The sequence below is a fragment of the Oncorhynchus nerka genome, linkage group LG17 (genome assembly GCF_034236695.1).
Source record: "Oncorhynchus nerka isolate Pitt River linkage group LG17, Oner_Uvic_2.0, whole genome shotgun sequence".
NCBI classification, from domain to species: domain Eukaryota; kingdom Metazoa; phylum Chordata; class Actinopteri; order Salmoniformes; family Salmonidae; genus Oncorhynchus; species Oncorhynchus nerka.
Genome location: NC_088412.1, coordinates 15,380,163 through 15,399,891, shown reverse-complemented (window position 1 = coordinate 15,399,891; position 19,729 = coordinate 15,380,163).

The window sequence follows — 19,729 nt, the reverse complement described above, 5'->3', positions numbered from 1 at the left end:
GCTAAAGTTACCGCATCCTTTTCCTCTGCGAGGACTTTGGGGTAGGAGTCTGTCATTCAGAAATGTAGCCATCCCACATTCTTGCCATAACTCCATGAGAGAGGGTTAATGAATGCATCCATGGGGTCTCGCAACAATACCAAGCACAGCTAAGGCAAATGTTTATCGAAACAAATATCAATACCTTCTGTAAAAAAATATCTGAGTGGACATAAAATGTCCTATGTCCACATACACTTAATAACAAACATATAAACGCAACATTTAAAGTGTTGGTTCAATGTTTCATGAGCTGAAATAAAATATCCCACACATTTTCAATAGGCACAAAAAGCTTATTTCTCTAAAATGTTGTGCACAATATTGTTTACATGAGCATTTGTCCTTTGCCCAGATATTCCACCCACCTGAGAGGTGTGGAATATCAAGAAGCTGATTAAACAGCATGATCATTACACAGGTGCACCTTGTGCTGGGGACAATAAAAGGCCACTCTAAAATGTACAGTTTTGTCACACAACACTCTGCCACAGATGTCCCAAGTTTTGCGGGAGCGGGCAATTGGCATGCTGACTGCAGGAATGTCTACCAGAGCTGTTGCCAGAGAATGGAATGTTCATTTTTCTACCATAAGCCGCCTCCAACGTTGTTTTTGAGAATTTGGCAGTACATCCAACCGGCCTCACAACCTTAGACCACGTGTATGGCGTCGTGTGGGTGAGCAGTTTGCTGATAGCAATTTGAATGCACAAAAATACTGTGACGAGATCCTGACGCCCATTGTGAGGCCCAGATTTGTTAAGGTATCTGTGACCAACAGACGCATATATGTATTCCCAGTCTTGTGAAATCCATAGATTATGGCCTGATGAATTTATTTCAATTGACTGATCTCCTCATATGACCTGTAACTTAATAAAAATCTTTTTAAATTGTTGCATGTTGCAGTCATATTTTTGTTCAGCATAAATAATATCAATGTGATTTCTGTTGTGTAAACCCTATCCAGAACATACAGCGCTCATGCTTACCTTAGACACCCTACCAACAAACCCCTAACACCCTCATCTATGTCCATGGAGGTATTCAGTATTCTCCCTTGCTTAATGTATCTGAATTCCGTTGATGATTACATGTTGAGGGACTATTTTAAGCACCACTTGTGTTTGACAACTGCACTGCCCACTCTGTCACTGATCTCCCCTCATTCTGGGTCCCCGTCATCGTCTGACAGACAGACATCTGCTTCTCAGACCAGCTTGATTGAACGTGGTTAAAAGAAACTCAGTTTGAAGTGACATTGAGTTGATTTTGCCATGCTATTTGGAATTTGTGTGTGAGTACGTGTGTGTGTGTGTGTCTGGTTGCAGGACCAAGGCTCCTCATCTCCTCATGATGAGTTCATCTTCTTCCTGACAGAATGAATGGATGCGTCACAGGGACCACTGTCCACCAGGATGTCTGAGTAAGTTCCATCATTCCCCCCAGATCAGTACTGCCCTCTGTCTCTGTTTCTGCCTCTGCCTCTTTCTCTCTCTCTCTCTCTCTTTCGTTCTCTTTATGAATCTTTGCGTCTCTCTCTCTCTCTCTCTCTTTCTTTATCTGTGTCGCTCTCTTTCTCTTTTCTCTTTTTACATTTTTCCCTCCCTCTCGCTTGCTCCCTCCCTCCCTCCCTCCCCTTCCTTCAGACCAGGGGAGAATGACTTCCCCTTGTCATTGAAGCCACGGAAGTTCAAGGCCGTACTGCATGCACATTGTTTACAGAAAACAGGTTCCCCATTATAGTAAATGGAAAAATGTTAATCTTCATGGTCAATCTTTGTGTAAATAAAAATGTTTTAGAAGACAATCATGATACCAATAATTGCTTCTAATACACCAGATGCATGTCCTTGAACCGATTATTTTAAAATCGCACACAGTATGTGCAGTATCCTGGTCGGTCTTCAACTTGAGTTACAACTTCAGAGGGGGCAGCACTGAACTAGTCTGCAACATCACTTCCTGGAGTAGCTCAAACTGCACATGTTATGTCTCCACGAAATGCCATCTTACAGTTTTTTCCAACTGCTTACACACTTTTTCAAAACTGTCTCCTTTTTTTTCAAATCTCTACACACAATTCTCAAAACTGCACACACAAAATGCAAAATGCCTCACATCTCCTTCAAAATGTAACACTGCATTCAAAATTACATAAACACATGTCAGAATGAAGCATTTACATCAAATGACAAACACAAACAAACACAAACATTTTTGGATATACCATGTAAACACTGTTGTTCTAAATCTAAAGCTCTTTGGTCTTTCATAGGCTTTTATCTACATTTCAATACAATGTTCTACAGTGAAAGTCATCTGCTGAGAGGGGTAACACGTACACTGTAAACACCAATACAATGTTCTACAGTGAAAGTCATCTGCTGAGAGGGGGTACAATGTTCTACAGTGAAAGTCATCTGCACTGTAAACACCAATACAATGTTCTACAGTGAAAGTCATCTGCTGAGAGGGGTACGTACACTGTAAACACCAATACAATGTTCTACAGTGAAAGTCATCTGCTGAGAGGGGTAACACGTACACTGTAAACACCAATACAATGTTCTACAGTGAAAGTCATCTGCTGAGAGGGGTAACACGTACACTGTAAACACCAATACAATGTTCTACAGTGAAAGTCATCTGCTGAGAGGGGTAACACGTACACTGTAAACACCAATACAATGTTCTACAGTGAAAGTCATCTGCTGAGAGGGGTAACACGTACACTGTAAACACCAATGCAATGTAGAAACAGAAAATATTTATTAGGCCAAACATTACTGTTGTATACAGTAGCATACAACAAAACCATAAACATATGTAAACCAAAAGTATTTTCTTTAGAATACAGTAAAGAACACGATTGTGTGTGTGGGGTCCCGGGGGACAGTCCAGGAAATGGTAGGGGGGGCAGTCACCAGTGCTAAGCTACGCTTCATCTCTTCTCCGGCCTGGGTCTGGCCACAATACTTTGTCCACATCACAAGATACTTCCCTCGATGTATGGCAAGAGAAAACGTATCTCCTAGCATGGCGTATCCCACCTTGGACAGAGGCAACCTCTATGTCCCCACATGGAGGGAAGTATCTCCTAGCATGGCGTATCCAACCTTGGACAGAGGCAACCTCTATGTCCCCACATGGAGGGAAGTATCTCCTAGCATGGCGTATCCAACCTTGGACAGAGGCAACCTCTATGTCCCCACATGGAGGGAAGTATCTCCTAGCATGGCGTATCCAACCTTGGACAGAGGCAACCTCTATGTCCCCACATGGAGGGAAGTATCTCCTAGCATGGCGTATCCAACCTTGGACAGAGGCAACCTCTATGTCCCCACATGGAGGGAAGTATCTCCTAGCATGGTGTATCCAACCTTGGACAGAGGCAACCTCTATGTCCCCACATGGAGGGAAGTATCTCCTAGCATGGCGTATCCAACCTTGGACAGAGGCAACCTCTATGTCCCCACATGGAGGGAAGTATCTCCTAGCATGGCGTATCCAACCTTGGACAGAGGCAACCTCTATGTCCCCACATGGAGGGAAGTATCTCCTAGCATGGCGTATCCAACCTTGGACAGAGGCAACCTCTATGTCCCCACATGCGTCCTCCATTGCCTGGAGAAGCGGCATGCGGGCATAGGGTTGCCGATCATACACTTTCCAGCGCCAGGCTGAGAATAATTCCTCTATGGGATTTAGAAAAGGTGAATATGGGGGTAGGTACAAAACTACAAATTGTGGATGGGTGGCAAACCAGTTTTGGACCAGAACAGCCCGGTGAAAACTAACATTGTCCCATAAAACCACAAATCTAGCAGGCTCCTGATCTGGATCAGGGACAAGCATTGTGTAAATTGCATCCAGAAAAGTGAGCATATGGCCAGTGTTGTACGGACCCAGTGTGGCATTGTGATGGAGGATGTGCCTCTCTCAATGGTCAAACCGTGGTTGATCACATGATCAACAAGTGTTGCCCTAATCTCATCAGAGATGGCTCTCCTTCCTTTTCTTCTTTGTCCTCATCCTCTTCTTCCTCTTCCTCTCCCTCCTACTCCTCTTGCTCTCTGTCCATTGTTGGCATCCATTGTTCAAAACAGGTAATCTGACCTTTGACCTATTTATAGGCCTATACTACAGTAAAGCAGTGATTGGTTAGTGATCAGTTAAGCTATTAGTGTTTGCACATGTGAGGAGTGTGTGTGTGTGACCTGGTGAATAAGTGTAGCATTTTGATTGGTTGTGTTTGGAAAAGGAAAGCAAGTCACTTCCTGTTCGATTTTTGTGTTTTAGGTAGAGAATTGTGAGTAGTGTTTTGAAAAAAGTGTTTTATGCAATTGACAACTGAGTCAAAGGCTGAGATATAGCTTATGGTTTTGGATGTGTAGTTTTGCACTTTGAGTGAGAGGTTTCAAAAATCGTGTGACATGAAAAGATTTTGTATGTAAGCAGTTGGAAAAAACTGTAACCGACTTCCTTTGGCTTCAATGCGCTAATGAGTCTTCACACAGGAAGGAATGGTGTCATGTGATTGATGCCTGGGCCAATAATACATACAGTCGTTGCTTTAGACAGTCAAATTATTGCTTGACAGTTTTGAATTTATGGGCTAAGCATACACATGAATTCTATTTCTGTTATGCGGATAGCCAAGTCAATAGACTAATAAGGAAAAGTGGGTAATCTGCCTACATAGCTGTGTTTTCTGGACTACAGATGAGAGCAGCGGCAGACGGGGCCTTTTAAGATAGCGTTTCATTAGCGTGTGCTTCTTTCTATTACACAATATTGGATGACAGTCATTCATATTCCATTCACCCAGTTCAAAGTAACAGCGATAGGTTTAGGCTACTACATGATACACAAATTGTCCCTATAACCCTCATGAGGTTGCTACAACCTAGCCTATGAATGAAAGTTTAAACGTAGGTGCACACACAGACAGTTACACGTTCAATACCACCTCGCACACTCTTGCCTGCATCTAGCTGATCTAGGGTGGAATAATTAGTCCAACAGTTGCAAACAAGAGTTGCTATTGGACAAATTCAGGTATATTTATGCCCGTTTCGTATCGTTTGCTTCCTTTAAGAAATGCTTTTCAACAGAATCGGCTGAGTGAATTCACCTCTGATCACACGTTTACTTTCTAGGAAGCCGCGTTGTATTCTTTCTCGCATCTATGCGCTCTCCTCCTCTCACCTTTTTCCTTCACTTGTGGTCTTCAATGCACAACACATCAGCTGTATGTGACGAGGCGAAAAAAAACTTTCCAAGTTAAACCATATCATAACCGCTACACACATCCTACATCGTTGTCACCATATTAGCTAAAGTAATGTCATAGTCAACATAGCTTAAATAACTGACGCATTAGTAAACCCGCTACAATCATGCAGTAATGTTACAGTGTATAGTCAGTAAGCAGTTGAACCAGCCCCGTTGACAATAAATTAGTAAAACCAAACGCTTACCTTGACTTGAAGAGTTACAGTGTTGTGTTGGATAGTCATAGCCAGCTAGCTAACATAGCATTCCTCTGTTTGAGCAGGGTGCTTTAGTAGGCTTAACTAGATAGCTGCATTTACTAGCTAAGTAAGTAAAACTGAAATTTTAAAAAAGGATGAAATCTCTCTCTCTTGCTTCTTCATTTTAGACTAAATTAATTAGTTTAAAACGATTAAACTATTGTCTTTCTCTCTTTGAGTCAACTGCTCACCACATTTTATGCACTGCAGTGCTAGCTAGTTGTAGCTTATGCTTTCAGTACTAAATTCATTCTCTGATCCTTTGATTGGGTGGACAACATGTCAGTTCATGCTGCAGGAGCTCTGATAGGTTGGAGAACATCCTCCAGAAGTTGTCATAATTACTGTGTAAGTCTATGGAATGGGGTGAGAACCATGAGCCTCCTATGTTTTGTACTGAAGTCAATGTACCCAGAGGAGGACGGAAGCTAGCTGTCCTCCAGCTACACCATGGTGCTACCCTACAGAGTGCTGCTGAGGCTACTGTAGACCTTCATTGCAAAACAGTGTGTTTTAATCAATTATTTGGTGACATGTGATTATATTTAGTATAGTTATATCTAAAAAATATATATATATTTTTTTAAAGTTTCACCATTTTTATTTTTATGAAATTCACTGAGGGTCTTCCCAGAGTGAAATATTGTATAATGATATGGCCAAGCAATACACTTCCTTGCCTCTCCATAGCTCTTCTCTGTACGGGATTCTGTCCACCATCATGAGCACATGACCAGTTGACCACAGGAGAATGGTCACTCTGTTTTTGAACACAGTGGCGAGGTCACTAAGTTACTGTAATAGCCTTTCACATCCCACTGGGGAATTTGGAGCTGGGACTGTGTGTGTGTGTGTGTGTGTGTGTGTGTGTGTGTGTGTGTGTGTGTGTGTGTGTGTGTGTGTGTGTGTGTGTGTGTGTGTGTGTGTGTGTGTGTGTGTGTGTGTTTGACTGTGACAGTGCATGTAAGGGTGCACGTGTAATGTATGCATTTTGTCCGTGTTGGTCTGTTCGTGTCTGTGAGCCAGATGATGTTTGTTCGTTTGTGTGTGTGTGTGTGTGTGTGTGTTTGACTGTGACAGTGCATGTAAGGGTGCACTTGTGCACTTGTTTTGTCCGTGTTAGTCTGTCTGTGTCTGTGAGCCAGATGATGCTTCACCCAAACAAACATTTAATGGAAAGCTAGACTGCCCATATCCTCCAATCCAGTGCATGTGAAGACTGAGTGTCTGTTAGTGGCCAGGGCTAAATATAGCAGCCACCTTCATTGTGTGAGTTTCTTCCTTCCGTCTAAACAGGCCACAATGCAAATCAGATGCACTCATTACCCCTGTATGACAGGAGCCAGGGCTGAACTACCATGCAAATGATGCATCCACATACCTATTCCCATAATACAGGACTGCATTCTGGGAAGAATGACTTAGTGTAAACAGGAGTTACTGTACGCTATTGTTCTGATGCGAAGAATCACCACCTGTCTGCCTGTTGACTGGTTCCTTGCAGATCAGACAGTCTGTGGCTGTGCAGTTGAATCACTCGTATCTGATTGTCATGGTGGAAGCAGAAAAACAATGTACTGTCCTATGACTCTGCCTAGGCCCAAGGAGCGCATTCTCATATGAGGCCTTGTATTTTTATATTCTGTACATTGAAAGTTACTGTATGCTCCATCATCACTCTTTGAAAAAATGGTTCCCAAAGGGTCCTTAGGCTCTCCCTAAGTCACGACTTCCGCCGAAGTTGGTGCCTCTCCTTGTTCTGGTGGCGTTCGGCGGTCATCGTCACCGGCTTTCTAGCTGCCACCGATCCATGTTTCTGTTTTCCATTTGTTATGTCTTGAGTGTACACACCTGGTTCCCATTAAGTTATTATTACTTCCCTATTTAACCCTCTGGTTCCCTTGATATTTTGTGCCTGATTATTCCTGGTTTGTGTTAGTCGTGTGTGTTAGGGTTGTTATCCCTGCGTGGATTATTTTAGCTGATTTATTTTTCTGAGTAAAGTACGTTATATTACTCAGTTCTGTGTCCTGCGCTTGACTCCGTCCTCACCTCTGCACAACTGACAAACTGTGAGGGAAAAAAGTATTTGATCCCCTGCTGATTTTGTACGTTTGCCCACTGACAAAGAAATGATCAGTCTATAATTTTAGTGAAAGGTTTATTTGAACAGTGAGAAACAGAATAACAACAAAAAATCCAGAAAAACGCATGTCAAAATTTTATAAATTGATTTGCATTTTAATGAGAGAAATAAGTATTTGACCCCCTCTCAATCAGAAAGATTTCTGTCTCCCAGGTGTCTTTTATACAGGTAACGAGCTGAGATTAGAAGCACACTCTTAAAGGGAATGCTCCTAATCTCAGTTTGTTACCTCTATAAAAAGACACCTGTACACAGAAGCAATCAATCAATCAGATTCCAAACTCTCCACCATGGCCAAGACCAAAGAGCTCTCCAAGGATGTCAGGGAGAAGATTGTAGACCTATACACAAGGCTGGAATGGGCTACAAGACCATCGCCAAGCAGCTTGGTGAGAAGGTGACAACAGTTGGTGTGATTATTTGCAAATGGAAGAAACACAAAACAACTGTCAATCTCCCTCGGCCTGGGGCTCCATGCAAGATCTCACCTCGTGGAGTTGCAATGATCATGAGAACGGTGAGGAATCATCCCAGAACTACACGGGAGGATCTTGTCAATGATCTCAAGGCAGCTGGGACCATAGTCACCAAGAAAACAATTGGTAACACACTACGCCGTGAAGGACTGAAATCCTGCACCGCCCGCAAGGTCCCCCTGCTCAAGAAAGCACATATACATGCCTGTCTGAAGTTTGCCAATGAACATCTGAATGATTCAGGGGACAACTGGGTGAAAGTGTTGTGGTCAGATGAGACCAAAATGGAGCTCTTTGGCATCAACTCAACTCGCCGTGTTTGGAGGAGGAGGAATGCTACCTATGACCCCAAGAACACCATCCCCACCGTCAAACATGGAGGTGGAAACATTATGCTTTGGGGGTGTTTTTCTGCTAAGGCGACAGGACAACTTCACCGCATCAAAGGGACGATGAACGGGGCCATGTACCGTCAAATCTTGGGTGAAAACCTCCTTCCCTCAGCCAGGGCATTGAAAATGGGTCGTGGATGAGTATTCCAGCATGACAATGACCCAAAACACACGGCCAAGGCAACAAAGGAGTGGCTCAAGAAGAAGCACATTAAGGTCCTGGAGTGGCCTAGCCAGTCTCCAGACCTTAATCCCATAGAAAATCTGTGGAGGGAGCTGAAGGTTTGAGTTTCCAAACGTCAGCCTCGAAACCTTGATGACTTGGAGAAGATCTGCAAAGAGTAGTGGGACAAAATCGCTCCTGAGATGTGTGCAAACCTGGTGGCCAACTACAAGAAACGTCTGACCTCTGTGATTGCTAACAAGGGTTTTGCCACCAAGTACTAAGTTGTCACCCCCTGACCGTAGAGATCTTTTTATTCTCTATGTTTGGTTGGTCAGGGTGTGACTCGGGTGGGAAACTCTATTTTCTTTGTTTCGGCCGGGTATGGTTCTCAATCAGGGACAGCTGTCTATCGTTGTCTCTGATTGGGAACCATACTTAGGCAGCCTTTTTCCCTTTTGTATTTGTGGGTAGTTGTCTTTGTTAGTGGCATTATAGCCTAAGTAAGCTTCACAGTCGTTTCCTTGTTCTTTGTTTTGTTGGCGACATTTATCAATAAAAGAAATGTACACTCACCATGCTACACCTTGGTCTGGTCATTTCCACGACGACAGCGATCATAAGTCATGTTTTGCAGAGGGGTAAAATACTTATTTCCCTCATTAAAATGCAAATCAATTTATAAAATTTTTGACATGCGTTTTTCTGGATTTTTTGTTGTTGTTGTTCTGTCTCTCACTGTTCAAATAAACCTGCCATAAAAATTATAGACTGATCATTTCTTTGTCAGTGGGCAAACATACAAAATCAGCAGGGGATCAAATACTTTTTTCCCTCACTGTATGACACCCCATAGGAGAACCCAGAAAGGGATCCACCAGGAACCAAAAAGAGTTCTTCGAAGGGTTATCTTATGGGGACAGCCGAAGAGCCCTTTTAGGTTCTACATAGCAACTTTATTTCCACGAGTGTAGCAGTCATCTGGGTTAAGCAAGGAAGCCATTTTGTGCCGTTGTTCATCTCATGTTACATACAGTAAATCAACATGGAAACCGGTATGTGCTCATGTAGACTGCCTGCTATAATTCTGGCCACACATTTCAATGACAAGGATTTGAGTAGAATTTACAAATAGTCTATACTTCATCCTAGTTATAAAAGTATAATATATTACATTGGCATACAATAAAGTACTATTTTCTCTTAATGAGGACAACTTTCACTTCTTTGTTTCAGTAGCTACTCACACCTACAGAGAAACACACTGCCTCAAAACCCTTGAGCAGGCGATGCAGTCACACACAGTCACTTCCTCTTTTTCATCTCATCTCATCTCTCTCTCTCTCCCTCTCTCTCTCTCTCTCTCTCTACCTCTCTCTCATTCTACCTCACTCTCTTTCTCTCTCTCTCTCTCTACCTCTCTCTCACTCTACCTCACTCTCTTTCTCTCTCTCTCTCTCTACTTCTCTCTCGCTCTCTCTCTCTCTCTCTCAAGCATTGAGTTCACTGAGGCACAAAGATAAAAGCAAAACACACCATGAAAGCAAATCTTCAATGTAACAAAAAATGTAAATGCATGCCTCCATGCGTGCTTCCATGACAACGCCTAGATGGCCTTCTTTATGTCACACATAATAAAGGCACAGAGTTCTGTTGGTTCAGGAAGCTGCTGATTCTCTTCATAAATAAATACTGATTGTAGTATGCAGCCTATATATGTGATAATGAATATTATGTTTCATACACACACAGAATAACACAATCCCAATGAGTATGACCCTGGTCAAGTTTAAACATCACCCTGAGAGGCCAACCTGTCGAATGTTTGACCTTCTTCAAAGAAGAAGAAAGGAGGAAAGGAAAAAAAATAACTCTGGTTCCAGAGCAAATACTGAAGACAATGGAATTTGGTACATATAGTGGCTTCTGGCCACACATGTCCCGGGGTGTCTCGAAAGGGGTCTGGGCCATACGTGTCCCGGGGTGTCTCGAAGAGGTCAGGACCACACGTGTCCCGGGGTGTCTCGAAGAGGTCAGGACCACACGTGTCCCAGGGTGTCTTGAAGAGGTCAGGACCACATGTGTCCCGGGGTGTCTTGAAGAGGTCAGGACCACACGTGTCCCGGGGTGTCTTGAAGGGGTCAGGACCACATGTGTCCCGGGGTGTCTCGAAGAGGTCAGGACCACACGTGTCCCAGGGTGTCTTGAAGAGGTCAGGACCACACGTGTCCCGGGGTGTCTTGAAGGGGTCAGGACCACATGTGTCCCGGGGTGTCTTGAAGAGCTCAGGACCACACGTGTCCCGGGGTGTCTCGAAGAGGTCAGGACCACACGTGTCCCGGGGTGTCTTGAAGAGGTCAGGACCACATGTGTCCCTGGGTGTCTTGAAGAGGTCAGGACCACACGTGTCCCGGGGTGTCTCGAAGAAGTCAGGACCACACGTGTCCCTGGGTGTCTTGAAGGGGTCAGGACCACACGTGTCCCGGGGTGTCTCGAAAGGGGTCTGGGCCATACGTGTCCCGGGGTGTCTCGAAGAGGTCAGGACCACACGTGTCCCGGGGTGTCTCGAAGAGGTCAGGACCACACGTGTCCCAGGGTGTCTTGAAGAGGTCAGGACCACATGTGTCCCGGGGTGTCTTGAAGAGGTCAGGACCACACGTGTCCCGGGGTGTCTTGAAGGGGTCAGGACCACATGTGTCCCGGGGTGTCTCGAAGAGGTCAGGACCACACGTGTCCCAGGGTGTCTTGAAGAGGTCAGGACCACACGTGTCCCGGGGTGTCTTGAAGGGGTCAGGACCACATGTGTCCCGGGGTGTCTTGAAGAGCTCAGGACCACACGTGTCCCGGGGTGTCTCGAAGAGGTCAGGACCACACGTGTCCCGGGGTGTCTTGAAGAGGTCAGGACCACATGTGTCCCTGGGTGTCTTGAAGAGGTCAGGACCACACGTGTCCCGGGGTGTCTCGAAGAAGTCAGGACCACACGTGTCCCTGGGTGTCTTGAAGGGGTCAGGACCACACGTGTCCCGGGGTGTCTCGAAGAGGTCAGGACCACACGTGTCCCGGGGTGTCTCGAAGGGGTCAGGACCACACGTGTCCCGGGGTGTCTCGAAGAGGTCAGGACCACATGTGTCCCGGGGTGTCTTGAAGAGGTCAGGGCCACACGTGTCCCGGGGTGTCTTGAAGAGGTCAGGACCACACGTGTCCCGGGGTTGTCTTGAAGAGGTCAGGACCACATGTGTCTCGGGGTGTCTCGAAGAGGTCAGGACCACACGTGTCCCGGGGTGTCTCGAAGAGGTCAGGACCACACGTGTCCCTGGGTGTCTCGAAGAGGTCAGGACCACACGTGTCCCGGGGTTGTCTTGAAGAGGTCAGGACCACATGTGTCTCGGGGTGTCTCGAAGAGGTCAGGACCACACGTGTCCCGGGGTGTCTTGAAGAGGTCAGGACCACACGTGTCCCGGGGTTGTCTTGAAGAGGTCAGGACCACATGTGTCTCGGGGTGTCTCGAAGAGGTCAGGACCACACGTGTCCCAGGGTGTCTTGAAGAGGTCAGGACCACACGTGTCCCGGGGTTGTCTTGAAGAGGTCAGGACCACATGTGTCTCGGGGTGTCTCGAAGAGGTCAGGACCACACGTGTCCCGGGGTGTCTCGAAGAGGTCAGGACCACACGTGTCCCTGGGTGTCTCGAAGAGGTCAGGACCACACGTGTCCCGGGGTGTCTTGAAGGGGTCAGGACCACATGTGTCCCGGGGTGTCTTGAAGGGACTACACTTACAGTATCATCTAGACTAAGACAAGTAGAGTTATATTCTGTTATATTATACTATCTTCTCTTATCTATTTATTATTTAAAAAATAATACATATGTATTATTATTTATTTATCTATATATTGTCTATTGAACTATCTTCTTATTTTAGATCATGAGGGCTCAACCAGGGGTGTTAATTGGTATGGCAGAGTATGGCAGTCACTAGCTCAACACCAACAATTTAAAAAAGGTTACTAAAATCACTCAAATTCCAATTAAAAGGCAAATGCAGTTTAGCAGTATTAGAGGGATATTAGAGGGTATTGGCTTTAGGATCATGCAGACCTCTCAGAGCGGGTGGACAAGCTCTGTGTTTACCAGTAGTAGGGTAGGGAGCATGTTTTAGGACCATGCGGATGCCTCAGAATAGCAGGTGAACAGTGTGACTTTTCTCTCAAAACAGTGCAGAGGTTGAAGATGGCTGTGGATGTCTAGGACGCTAGGTAACTGCTGTTTGACTTGCCATGAAACTACTCTAGAGTTTCTAATGCCGGTGCTGAGCTAGGGCGTAGCAGCTAGCCTAATTGCTGTATGACGTGTTTGAGGTGAATGAAACTACAGCAGCTAAGGTGATAATGACTGGATTCAATTTAGCTTGTTGTTGCTGTTTTCCAAATAGCATTTTAGAGTTTTTAAATTGTGTATAAATGTAATAAATTAGTTTAAACTGTTTTATTTACTGCATTTCTAGACTGTTTAAAAACTATAAAGAGTGTACTTCCTTTTGGGGTGCAGGTGTGGACAACCCTCCTGTAAATCTGCTGGGTAGGTGAGATTTTGCTCCTGCGCTAACAAACCTGATTCTGCTAATCAGCTGCCCTTCCGAACATTCATTACCCATATAAAATGTGCTAGAGCAGAGCCTGTAAAAATAGGTCTCCTATGAGAGGTTGATTCTGTCTCACACAGGGAGATTAAGAGATGGAGCATGTATACTAGTGGCGGCTGCTGAGGGGAGGACGGCTCATAATAATGGCTGGTATGGAGTGAATGGAATGGCATCAAACACATCATGTATTTGATACCATTCCATTCCCTCCATTCCAGCCATTACACTCCATTCCAGACATTATACTCCATTCCAGACATTATACTCCATTCCAGACATTATACTCCATTCCAGACATTATACTCCATTCCAGCCATTATACTCCATTCCAGACATTATACTCCATTCCAGACATTATACTCCATTCCAGACATTATACTCCATTCCAGACATTATACTCCATTCCAGACATTATACTCCATTCCAGCCATTACACTCCATTCCAGACATTATACTCCATTCCAGACATTATACTCCATTCCAGACATTACACTCCATTCCAGACATTATACTCCATTCCAGACATTATACTCCATTCCAGACATTATACTCCATTCCAGACATTATACCCCATTCCAGCCATTACACTCCATTCCAGACATTACACTCCATTCCAGACATTATACTCCATTCCAGACATTATACTCCATTCCAGACATTATACTCCATTCCAGACATTATTATGAGCCATCCTCCCCTCAGCAGCCTGCACTGATGTATACAGATAGGTTGAGCCTGTCTGTATCACACCTTCACACCAGATGGGCAGACAGGATTTTCAGAAGGTTATTTCCTGCCAAGTTTATATATAATGTATATTACAAAACACCTGCTTTTGGTATTTTGGGGTATTTTATTAGGACCCCCATTAGCTGTTGCAAAAGCAGCAGCTACTCTTGCAGGGGTCCACACAAAACATTAAATATAATACAGAATAAAATAATACAGAACATCAACAGGCAAGAACAGCTCGAGGACAGAACTAAACTCAGCAAAAAAAGAAATGTCCTCTCACAGTCAACTGCGTTTATTTAATGCCACCAGCTGCATTAAGTACTGCAGTGCATCTCCTCCTCATGGACTGCACCAGATTTGCCAGTTCTTGCTGTGAGATGTTACCCCAGTCTTCCACCAAGGCACCTGCAAGTCCCCGGACATTTCTGGGGGGAATGGCCCTAGCCCTCACCCTTTGATCTAAAAGGTCCCAGGCGTGCCCTTTGCTGGCCATGGCAGAACACTGACATTCCGGTCTTGCAGGCAATCACACACAGAACAAGCAGTATGGCTGGTGGCATTGTCATGCTGGAGGGTCATGTCAGGATGAGTCTTCAGGAACGTACCACATGAGGGAGGAGAATGTCATGCATACTATGCATGCCGGTCAATCTTGGTTAAGAGTTGATGAGAGACTGACTGCATAATTTCTTCTTTTTATAAGAAACATTCATTTGTTGAAAATCCCATATTGTTTGCATAGTCAACTTACACACAGCTCTGACATACACACATATCCCACCAGACATGCCACCAGGGGTCTTTTCACAGTCCCCAAATCCAGAACAAATTCAAGAAAGCGTATAGTTTTGTATAGAGACCTTATTGCATGGAACTTCCTTCCATCTCATATTGCTCAAATAAACAGCAAATATGGATTAAAAAAACAGATAAAGCAACACCTTGTGGCACAACGCCTCTCCCTTATTTGACCTAGATAGTTTATGTGTATGTGTACTGGTCAGAATTGAAAGAATGATGGATGATGCTTAATACAGGGAAATTCTTGAGGGAAACCTGTTTCAGTCTTCCAGAGATTTGAGACTGGGACGGAGGTTCACCTTCCAGCAGGACAATGACCCTAAGCATACCGCTAAAGCAACACTTGAGTAGTTTAAAGGGAAACATTTAAATGTCTTGGAATGGCATAGTCAAAGCCCAATTCTCAATCCAATTGAGAATCTGTGGTATGACTTAAAGTTGGCTGTACACCAGCTGAACCCATCCAACTTGAATGAGCTGGAGCAGTTTGCCTTGAAGAATGGGCAATATCCCAGTGGCTAGATGTGCCAAGCTTATGGAGACATAACCCAAGAGACTTGCAGCTGTAATTGCTGCAAAAGGTGGGTCTACAAAGTATTGACTTTGGGGGGATGAATAGTTATGCACGCTCAAGTTTTCTGTTTTTTTGTCTTATTTCTTGTCTGTTTCACAATAAAAATTATTTTGCATCTTCAAAGTGGTAGGCATGTTGTGTAAATCAAATGATACAAACACCGCAAAATAAATTTTAGTTTCAGGTTGTACAAAATAGGAAAAATGGCAAAGGGGGTGAATACTTTCGCAAGCCACTGAACTCGGAATCCACAATATGGCAGTGGTTGAAAAGCCAATACAACATACGTTTTTTCAACAACAGATTATAGTCAATAGTATCAAAGGCTGCACTGAAATCTATCAGTACAGCTCCCACAATCTTCTAATGATCAATTTCTCAATCATCAGTCATTTGTGTGAGGACATTACATGTTGAGTGCCCTTCTCTATAAACATGCTGAAAGTCTGTTGTTAATTTGTTTACAGAGAAATAGCATTGTATTTGGTCAAGCACAATTTTTTCCAACAGTTTGCTAAGAGCTAGCAGCAAGATTATGGGTCGGCTGTTAGAACCAGTAGTGGAAAAAATTCACCACCCTTGGGTAGTGGAATTACTTTGGCTTCCCTCCAGGCCTGAGGACAAAGACTTTTCTCTAGGCTCAGATTAAAAATGTGACAGATAGGAGTCGCTACAGAGTCAGCTACCATCCTCAGTAGCTTTCCATCTAAGTTGTCAATGCCAGAAGGTTTGTCTTTATTGATCGATAAGAAAAAAATAATAATTGCACTGCTTATCTTTCATTATTAGTTTTTTTATGCATTAATATAATTGCTCACTGTTCGTTGTTGGCATTTCCTGCCTAAGTTTTCCCACTTTGCCAATGAAATAATCATTAAAATAATTGGCAACATCAAATGGTTTTGTGATGAATAAGCCATCTGATTCGATGAAAGATGGAGTTGAATTTGTCTTTCTGCCCATAATTTCATTTAAATTACTCCAAAGTTTTTTTTCCATCATTCTTTATATTGTTGATCTTGGCTTCATAATAAAGTTTCTTCTTCTTTTTGTTGAGTTTAGTCACATAATTTCTCAATTTATAGTAAGTCAGCCAGTCAGATGTGCAGCCAGACTTATTAGCCACTCCTTTTGCCACATCTCCTTCAACCATACAATTTTTTCAATTCCTCATCAATCCATGGAGCCTTAACAGTTCTAACAGTCAGTTTCTTAACAGGTTCATGTTTATCAATAATTGGAAGAAGCAATTTAATAAATTCATCAAGTGCAGCGTCTGGATGCTCCTCATTAATCACATCAGACCAACAAATATTTGTAACATCATCCACATAAGAGTCACAGCAAAATATTTTGTATGATCTCTTATACACAATTTTAGGCCCAGTTGTTGGAACTTTGGCTTTCCTGGATATAGCAACTATATTGTGATCACTGCATCCAATGGGTACGGATACAGCTTTAGTACAAAGTTCTACTGTATTAGTAAAGATGTGATCGATACATGTGGATGATGTTGTTCCTGTAGTGTTTATAAACACCCTGGTAGGTTGATTAAAACTTCTTACGGCTGGGGGGCAGAATTGAGTAGCTTGGATGAATAAGGTTCCCAGAGTAATCTGCCTGCTACTCAGGCCCAGAAGCTAAGATATGCATATAGTATAATTAATAGATTTGGATAGAAAACACTCTGAAGTTTCTAAAACTGTTTGAATGATGTATGTGAGTATTACAGAACTCATTCCCAGCCTGGTGCAGGTCTACAATTTTGTTTCTGGTGTCCTTTGACAGCTCTTTGGTCTTGGCCATAGTGGAGTTTGGAGTGTGACTGTTTGAGGTTGTGGACAGGTGTCTTTTATACTGATAACAAGTTCAAACAGGTGCCATTAATACAGGTAACGAGTGGAGGACAGAGGAGCCTCTTAAAGAAGAAGTTACAGGTCTGTGAGAGCCAGAAATCTTGCTTGTTTGTAGGTGACCAAATACTTATTTTCCACCATAATTTGCAAATAAATTCATAAAAAATCCTACAATGTGATTTTCTTAATTTTTTTCCCTCATTTTGTCTGTCATAGTTGAAGTGTACCTATGATGAAAATTACAGGCCTCTGTCATCTTTTCAAGTGGGAGAACTTGCACAATTGGTGACTGACTAAATACTTTTTTGCCCCACTGTATTATATAATTCCTGACTGTTAGCACTTGGTGGCCTATGGCAACACCCCAAAATAAAAGGCTTTAGATGTGTCAAGTGAACCTGCAACCACAACACTTCAATAACACTTGAGATAAGATCTTCTCTAAGCATTACAGGGATATGGCTCTGAATATATACAGCAACATCTCCCCATAAGCATTTCTGCCTATAGGGGAGGTGTTGCACGTTGCTTATGGGGGAGTTGTTGCATGTTTTCCATGGCAGGTGAATCCAGGTGAAAGCTATGATCCCTTATTGATGTCACTTATTAAATCCACTTCATTCAGTGTAGATGAAGTGGATGAGACAGGTTAAAGAAGGATTTTTAAGCCTTCAGACAATTGAGACATGGATTGTGTATGTGTGACATTCAGAGGGTGAATGGGCAAGACAACATATTTAAGTGCCCTTGAACAGGGGAATTGTATTGCAAAGCTACTGGGATTTTCACGCTCAACAGTTTCCCGTGTGAATCAAGAATGGTCCACTACCCAAAGGACATCCGGCCTACTTGATCCAACTGTGGGAAGCATTGGAGTCAACATGGGACCTTGTAGAGTCCATGCCCTGAAGAATTGAGGCTGTTCTGAGGGCAAAAAGGGGTGCAACTCAATATTAGGACGGTGATCCTAATGTTTTGGACACTCAGTGTAGACCAGAGAGGTTGGGCCTGTCTGTATCACACCTTTACACCAGATGGGCAGACAGGATATTTATAACATTATTCCCCACCAAGATTCCGCTGGAGTTTTATTCAAATAAATGTAAAATAGTTATACGAGGATGTTGTCACGCCAAACTCCAGTTTCATCCCTGTGTCAGCATTATTGTTGTTATTTTTCCCTTGTCCAGACGTTGTCCGTGTTTTGTTTCATGTCCGTTATTCATTAAATGTTTACATTTAACATGTTCACTCCCTGTACTTGCTTCTCGTCTCCCAGTGTCTGTCCTCACAGAATGCTGACACCACAATTGGAAGCATCAGGGAGTTTTTAGTTTTTTTGTTGGTGACGTAGGGTGCCGCTGCCGAAGGAACCGGAGGTGCCTCAGCTGGCTCGTCAGGCTTCCATGCCTTAGCTAGCTCGTCGGGCTTCCATGCCTCAGCTGGCTCGTCGGGCTTCCATGCCTCAGCTGGCTCGTCGGACTTCCATGCCTTAGCTGGCTCGTCGGGTTTCCATGCCTTAGCTGGCTCGTCGGGCTTCCATACCTCAGCTGGCTCGAGAGGTTTTCTTGCCTCAGCTGGCTCGTTGGGCTTCCATGCCTTAGCTGGCTCGTCGGGCTTCCATGCCTTAGCTGGCTCGTCGGGCTTCCATGCCTCAGCTGGCTCGTCAGGCTTCCATGCCTTAGCTGGCTCGTCGGACTTCCATGCCTTAGCTGGCTCGTCGGGCTTCCATGCCTCAGCTGGCTCGTCGGGCTTCCATGCCTTAGCTGGCTCGTCGGGCTTCCATGCCTTAGCTGGCTCGTCGGGTTTCCATTCCGGGTTTTCTTGACTCGGATGGCTCAGCAGGCTCCCATCCCACGTCATACCTTAGCCGGCTCATCGGACTCCCACGCCTCAGCTGGCCCGTCAGGCTCGCCCAGGTGGGAAGCCGGGTGGCACCCCTTGAGGGGGGTACTGTCCTCACAGATGTTTTCTAAATGCTCTGATCCAAATGGGCCTTTCCTCTGTCCTATAGTCTAGTGACTGTACGACAGTCTCCGTATGAAAACAAATGTATATGATGCTTGTGTCAGTGTTTCATGTTAGATACAGTGTATTCCGAAAGTATTCAGACCCCTTCAGACTTTTGCAACGTTACAGCCTTATTCTTAAATTTAATACATGTTTTTTTTCATCAATCTACACACAATACCCCATAATGACAAAAAACAGATTTGACATTTCTTTGCACATTTATAAATAAAAATAACTGAAATGTCAAATTTACATAAGTATTTAGACCCTTTACTCAGTGCTTTGTTGAAGCACCTTTGGCAGCGATTACAGCCTAGAGTCTTCTTGGGTATGGGAACTCCTGTATTTGGGGA